An 8,317-nucleotide genomic window follows, 5' to 3' on the forward strand; every position below is an offset into this window, starting at 1 on the left:
GAAAACTGGAATACCTAAAATTTCTCAGCCTCAGTAGCTAGAAAAGAAATGCAAGTTGATGTGAGATATCACTTCAGAAAAGCAAGATATCTAAAAAAAAAAAAAACTAATTGAGGCCCTAACTGGTTTGGCTCAGTGGATAGAGTATTGGCCTGCAGACTGAAGGGTCCCAGGTTCAATTCTGGTCGAGAGCATGTACCTTGGTTGTGGGCACATCCCCAATAGGGGGTGTGCAGAAGGCAGTGATCAATGTTTCTCTCTCATTGATGTTTCTAACTCTCTATCCCTCTCCCTTCCTCTCTGTAAAAAAAAAATCAATAAAAATATTTTTTTAAAAAAACTAATTTTTGAGGAGGAAATGGAGAAACTAGAACTCACCTATGTGGCACATACTAAGACTGATAAGCAATTTGGCAATATCTTTAGCTTTTGAAGAGGCACATTACCTCTGTCCCAGAATTTTACTTCTAGACACTAAACCCAGAGAACCATCTCCCATATGCCCAAGAAGAGATGTACAAGAATGTTCACGGAGGCCTTGCTTGAATAGCAAAAATTTAGAAGCAGGCTCACTGAGGAAATGAATAATTATATATAATGGGATACTAGATAGCAACTTAAATAAATGCACTATTTGTTAATGTATCAACATGGCTAAATTTTAAAATCAATGTTGCATAAAAGGTAATTGCAAAAAGATTTTAAACAATTTTATTTATAATATAACTATAATTATAAATATGTAACATTTGCAAAACAATAATATGTATTGTTTAGGGATATGTACATACATAATAAACATAAAAATATGGACAGGAAAGATATAAACCAATTTTAGGATAGTGGTTAATTCTATAAAAGAAGCCAAGGATGGAATAAGGAATAACCAACTGTATTGCTAATGTTTTGGTTTGTTTTTTTAAAAAAGGAAAATAAGGCAAGTATTACTAGTTTTTAAACTGAGTGATTAGTACATGGGTATATGTTAGATTATTCTCTGTATATTTCAATTCCATAAGTTTTAAACATTAATAAACAAAATCAATAAGTCACTTATATATCCATCAACTCATTTTAATAGAACTTCATAAATAAGATGTTATGGTGTTCATTTTATAGTTAAGACAGGTTCTTTAAGGTTAAATCCCTTACCAACCATCACAGAACCAATAAGGGGAAGAGCTGGGGTTTTAACTTGTCACCTGAACCAATATAGTCCTCCAAAAATTTGTTAGCTTCCAAAATGATCATTCAGAGCCCTGTAAAAATCAAGTTCTATTCTTATATAAAATATTTTGATTTACAAAAATTTGGCGATCAACTTTGACTTTTCCCATAAATTGATTTTAATTTTTCCCCCCACAAATGACATTGATTTTTTTTTCCTGGTAAGTCACTGCCTGCTTGCATTCATCATTTATGGAGGTTGACATTATACAGCTGACAAAAATGTGTATGTACATAATATCACTATCTGATTCCAGTTGGCATTTACATTGGAGGTTCTGGAACCCTGAACAACGGTGGCTCTAAAAGTACCTTCCTCTAACCACCGACGCCCCCAAAACCAAAGGCTCAGGGTTAGAAGAAAACCACCAAGAAACTCCTATCTGCATGGCCTTAAGCCATCCTGAGATTGTTGGAGAAAATCTGTGACTTGGCATCCAACTGACTTACAAATACAGTTTAAAAATATATGTTACAACAGTCAAGCAGCTGTTATTTCTCCTTCCTCTGCCAACTGATTATGTATAGCACATTTTGTCATTTTTCCATTATTCACAACTCTTGGGTTATCAGTCTTCTGAACAAACGATAACATGCTTTATTGGAAGACAAACTGTTTGAAGATGGAGTTGGAAAATATGCAGGGCAACTGAGAAGGGGCTTTGTGCATCAGATGGTTTTAATTCAAGGAATGATATCAAATCTGCTTCTACTTACAGAGGCGAGACACCTCCCAGGGTCTGAGATTAGAGCTTTTGTTAGTTTTTTCCACCAAAACTCTACCTGGGTCTTCAGAAGTTTTGTATTTTCCTATTAAATGCCAGCAGATCTTTTATATGTAATCATGGGAGAGAATGGGGGAAAGGCTGGTGCCAGGGGCTTTGCAGAGAGAGATGTTTATGTTTATGAAAAACCCTTATTACTAGCCCTCTCCAGTTTGGCTCAGTGGAGAGAGCATGGGCCTGCAGACTGAAGGGTCGTGGATTCGATTCTGATCAGGGGCACATGCCCAGGTTGCGGGCTCAATCTCCAGTAGGGGGCATGCAGGAGGCAGCCGATCAATGATTCTCATCACTGATGTCTCTATCTCTTTCTCCTTCTCCCTTCCTCTCTGAAATCAATAAAAATCTATTTAAAAAAATAAAAATAAAACCCTTATTACTAGAGTTGCCTCAGCATGGAAGATGTGCATAAGGGCCCTATTGCTCCCCCGACAATGGTAGTCCGTGTCTTACCCTGCAGTTTATGGCACCACCTTCTCAATGTTCTAGAGGGGTGTTTAGAACACTATGTCACTTTTATGACGATTATGGGCCTTCCATATTCACAAGCTGTATCTGACTAAGAACCTTAACTTCACATTTTGGAGTCCCACATGGATGTGTGACAAGCAATCTGCTTCCCCTGTCAAATTGTGGGCTTTGCCCAGGTTTCTTTAACATTTGAAAAACATATTTCAACATAAAATGATTCTGAATCAACCATTCTACTCCTACTCAACGCTGCATTTGACCCAGAGCTATAGTGATGGTAAGAGGCTCCTTTGAAAATTCAAATTTGAATATACCCCGGCCTGCTCTTTGCAAAGAATGCAATTCAGCTACATCTGAATTATCCAGAAACAGGAAAATGAGCTCATAAAGATACATTTAAGTATAAAGGTAATGCACAAACTTCATTTTCTTTTCTTCTTTTTTTTTTTTTTTGCTGTTTCTTTTTTTAAAAAATCTTCATTATTGAAAGTATATGTTCCCTTTTATTCCCCATTAACCCCTTTTAACCCGCCCCCTCTTGCCCCGCCCCCACAGGCCTTCACCACCCTATTGTCTATTCCATGGGTTATGCATATATGCATACAAGTTCTTTAGTTGATCTCTTCCCCTCTCCTCTCCCCCTCCATCAAAGCCACTGCTGATATTCTAACAGTAAAACTGGTTTATTGAAAGTTGGTCTTTTTCTCATCCCTGATCCCCTCTAGCTCCAATAGGCAGATAGTAAAATGTTATGCAATCTAATTTCTGAAGAGTTTCCAGAAGCACTTGATACAGTTCCTTAGATTTTCAAAAGGAAAAAATGGAAAAACTTGTCCCACAGCTCCCTAAGGAATACTGCTCAGGTAAGCCAGCCTGACATGTCAGGCAGACGGAACAAGCAGAGCCAGTCGCCACATGCACTTGGAATGGAGCAGGGACAGTCTTACGTTCTCTGTTTCCCTAGTCATGACCACACAGCCGAACACATAGCAGGTTCCCAATAAGTGAGCGTGGAACAAACAAACACACCTTTTCCCTGTAACCCGCTTATCAATTCAGGTACACTGTCCTCTGAGATGTATCCATGTGTTCGTGCATTTGACAAATATTTCTTGAACACAACATGGGCACTGGGGATGCAGAAGAAACAACAACCACCATCTTCCCGCGGGTAGCTCACATTTTAGTTGAGGGAACCAGGCAATTAATAAAATAAATAAGTAAAATGCACAGTGTTTAGGAATTGGTCAATGTTGTAGTGGGGAATCAGTCAAGGAAGGGAGATAAATGGTTTAGTGCAGTGGGTTACTCCAATTATAAATATGGGAGTCAGGGCAGCTCTCACTAGAAGATCTGATATCTGAAGAAAGAGAATTTGGGGCAAAAGGACAACGAATGCAAGGTCATGGGAAAGGCAAGAAGGCCATGTGACTAGAGCTGATTGAGGGAAGGTGACAGTGACAGCCCAGCCCATGCCCTTGTATATTGAAAAGTCTGAAAGGATGTGTAAACCAAAACGTTGCTGGTGGTTATGGTAGCTAACGCTCTGCTCCTGCCATGGATGGGATATACTTCCCAGCCACAGTAACATGGGGCTTGTCCGTGTGACTTGCAATGAGCAATGGAATGTTTTAAACGTGATGGTGTGGTTCTGGATCTAGTCTTCTCTGCCGTGAAGACGGGGACGTCCCCGAGCAGGGCTGCTCCTTTAGCCTGAGATGGAGAATGAGACAACACATGGAGCAGGGCCCAGACCCGGGAGCAGATCCACAACCAGCCTCAGCCCTCAACACTGGGGGAAAGTAAATGTGCACTGTTTAAGCCACAGCTATGGTGTGCCATTTGTTACCAGAAACAAACTGGAGAAAAAAACGCTGATTATCACTAGATGAGTTTTTTAGTTGAAATTAAGGTGATTTTTATTTTTTTACAAAATAGATATATTTCTGTATTGCCTGAAATTCTAACAATGGGTACAGATTACTCTTGGTAACAGAAAAAGTATTAAATATATAAAAAGAAAAAATAAGCAAAGTTTTTCTGATTAAAATATCAAAACACTAAAAAGTGTAATAAATAAATAAAAGTAGCCTATAACCCCACACCCACAGATAGCCTCTCTTGACAGTTTTAGACTTTGGAGAGCAGGAGATATATATAGATATATATATATAGATATATATATATATATATATATATAGACATATATATAGATAGATAGATATACACACACATATATATGTGTGTGTGTATATATATATATATATATATATATATCTCCTATCTAATAAAGAGGGAATATGCAAATTGACTGTCATGCCATCACAAAGATGGCTGTGCCCACAGCGGAGGCGGGGTTTCCGTAACACAAGATGGCTGCACCCACAGTGAAGGCTGAGTTCCCATAACGAGCCTTAATGAGCAATCAGCAGGAACCGAGGCTGCGTGGCACTGGGCCAGGGCAGGGGACATGAGGCTGCGCCCCCCCCCCACCTGGTGGGGCTTGACAGGGGACCTCAGGCCACACCCCCCATCCCGGCGGCAGGCTGGGGACCTCAGGCAGCACTCCCCGCCTGGCAGGGCTTGACAGGGGACCTCAGGCCACGCCTTGTGCCATGGCACCGGGCCGGAGGACCTGAGGGTGTGCCGGGGGACCTGAGGCTGCACCCCCCACCCAGCGGGGCTTGATGGGGGTGGGGCTGGCTGGATCTGGATCTCGCCCAATGGGATGGGGCCAGCCAGGTCTGGGTCTCACACGATTTTGAGGCATGCACAGGTGGGCAGGGACTTGACTCTGGGTCTTGCAACACGTCCCAGACTCTGACAGGAGGAAGATTTTCATATGCATTTTACTAATTTTCTTTCATCTCTGACATTTCTATTACAGAGAAAGGGCAAATAGCAATACTAAATTATTTCCTCTAATTCATCCCCTTTTAATGTACACGAATTTCATGCCCCGGGCCACGTGTGTGTGTGTGTGTGTGTGTGTGTGTGTATGCTTGTACTACATAGAGAGTTTAGTATTTTTTCTCTTTTATTAGAATGTAAGTATTTTTTTATGTTAGCAAGTTAGTATACACCATTTTTATTGTTCATGTTTTATAAATGTGCCACACTTAATTTTCCTTTGCTGAACACTTAGGTTCTAACTTCTAATTATATAAAGAACTGCAATGGCCATGTTTGTACATTAAATTTTTCCTCTATGAAGAATTCTTTCCTCAAGAGTGGGAAAATTTTAAGACGCAGTACATATTATCAGGTTGCTTGATGGGTAAAAATTTGATCTCCCCATCACCAAAAAAAAAAAAAAAGATGGGTGAGCATGAATAAAAAACACAGGCCGTACTCAGTTGGGCCAAAGCAGAGAAGGTGTTTTCATGTCGCCGCATAGAATCAGGTGTTTCAGCTTGAGGAGGTCAACAGTGGGGAGCCACTGCAGGTCTTTGCGAAAGAATTAACAAGAAGGACTTGACATTTTAGGAAGGAAGATGACATTTCAGCCAACTAGACCCACTGGGGACTGGAAGATACAAGAGGCTGGAGGCAGGGATCAGCTAGGATGTTGCTGCAGTAGCTTTGGAATAAGGTGATGGGATCTGGAATAAGGTGAGGGCAACAAGAACAGTGGCTGAGGACATCTGAGACACAGCAATGTGCTGTAAATGACAAAACAACAATACTGGTTCTTTACAAAATTATTATCAGCAGACCCACTAAGTCAACTTCTCTACAGCTGGGCTCTGATAGAAGAAAGCTTTTAATTGGCTTGCTACCCACTCATTTGTTCTTTCAACAAAAAGGTGGGCCAAAACTATGCTTCTGCTTAACAGGTGAGCACCCCAAAACCAATCAAGGAATGTTTCCAATTACCTACAGAATAACCTGCTTTGTGGTTGCTATTGTTTCGATGACATAGTGAGCAGCAGTGGTCTATGAGCCCTGAAATTCTACCAAATTACTGCTCTACCAGAAAATCAAGGCAGTGCCCTCGGCGGTCCCGGATCTGTCTCTTGCTTCAACAGTGTTTGGACGGAACAGACCCCAGGGACGCCCCTTCTTCCAGCCTCCGACCACCCTCCTGCGTCTTATCCAGTCACCACCTTCAGAACCACCTCTGGGACCAGCCAACACACTGGTTTCTTTTCTACCTTAACTCCTTATTGCCCAACAACCATGAGCTCCCAAATTCATCAGATTTATTCCAGCGAAGTGGAGGCTGCGGTCAACCACCTGGCCAACCTGCACCTGTGGGCGTCCCGCACCTACCTCTCTCTGGCTTCTATTCAACCAGGATGATGTGGCCATGGAGAGCGTGGGCCACTTCTTCTGGGAGTTGGCTGAGAAGAAGCACGAGGGCACTGAGCATCTCTTAAAGTTGCAAAACCAGCGTGGTGGCCACATTCTCTCCAGGAGGTGCTGAAGCCTCCCAAGATGAGTGGGCAAAACTCAGGGCGCATGGGAGCCGCCCTGGCCTTGGAGAGGAGCCTGAACCAGGCCCTCCTGGAGCTGCAGGCCCTGGTTCTACCCACAGTCTCAGCTCTGTGACTTCCTGCAGAAACACTTCCTGGGTGAGGAGGTGAAACTCATCAGGAAGATGGGCAACACCTGACTCACCTCTGCAGGCTGCCGGCCCCCAGGCTGGGCTGGGCCAGTATCTCTTTGAAAGGCTCACCCTCAATCACGACTAGGAGCCTTCGGAGCCCAGAGGCCTGTGAGGCGCCCCTCTGCATTTCCCAGGTGTCTGGCTTTTGCTTTGAGCCTCTCCCGGAAACCTCTAGCCATTCTTTAACCACCCTGAAGCCCACTCCCATGCACTGGACTAAATGGAAACAATAAAGCTTTTTGCAGCAAAAAAAAAAAAAGGAAGGAAGGAAGGAAGGAAGGAAGGAAGGAAGGAAGGAAGGAAGGAAGGAAGGAAGGAAGGGAGGGAGGAAGGAAGAAAAGAAAGAAGGACAGTCACCCCCCCATGGAAATAACTGTGTGGGTGTTCACAAAAATTGTCCCAAATAGGCCCATCCTTGGGATGAATTTGGAGGAATCTAAAATCAGCTTGCTTTGGGCAACCCACTTGGGTCCCTTCCCTGTAGCAGGGGACTTTTCTGTAATAAAACATTGCTTTCACTTAAAAAAAAAAAATCAGCTTGCTTTTATATATATATATGTGTAAAACTGCCATTTGTACTGAAGATTTGGGAGTTCTGGTTTTGAAGGACCACAACAAACGAAGTTGATCCCTGAACAAAAAGAGAGAGGTTGGAAGAATGCTATTACCTTTTTTTTTCATCAAAATCTATACTACATGAAATTCTAACTTCATTTACATGCAGTCATTACCCTGAAACATGAAAGAGAAGTGGGACAGTTGAAGAATGAATCATGACAGCTCAGAAGGACATCTCTGGGTTTTATTGCTTAAGGTATGACTTGAGCATGAAGACAAAGCCAACAACATTTTTCTTGAAATGTACACTGAATTCACAGATGTTACAGAATCACTTTTAAATTGGAATAATCTTTTCAAAATGCTTCTCTGCACAAGTTTTTAGCACTGCAATATGTTCGCCAAACATATACCAAGAAAGACTTCATTTTTGAGGATAAATGTAAGTCCTTCTTGAGATGTTGCATGGCTAGGATACCGCAGACTCTTTCCTTTGACGTGCCAGAGGATCATGAAATTGGCATGAATAAGTGATTTTCAAATTTCTCTAATAAAAACGTCAAAACATGGACAGTCAGAATACCCTTCATTTACCCGTGTGAAAATCAGAGCATAAGAATGGCAAATTAAAAGCAATGAATTCAAATCAAAGATAATCAAAATGGACCTT

The 8,317-nt window shown here is 41.7% G+C and overlaps 1 pseudogene across 1 annotated transcript; it reads left to right on the top strand.

Moving 5' to 3' along the window:
* The first annotated feature begins 6,659 nt into the window (after positions 1 to 6,659).
* On the top strand, positions 6,660 to 7,174 carry LOC308256199 (ferritin light chain-like; annotated as a pseudogene). Its single transcript has one exon. The product of its transcript is annotated as a ferritin light chain-like (transcript).
* Positions 7,175 to 8,317: the final 1,143 nt, after the last annotated feature.

Source organism: Plecotus auritus (assembly GCF_963455305.1).
Source record: "Plecotus auritus genome assembly, chromosome: 8".
NCBI lineage: Eukaryota > Metazoa > Chordata > Mammalia > Chiroptera > Vespertilionidae > Plecotus > Plecotus auritus.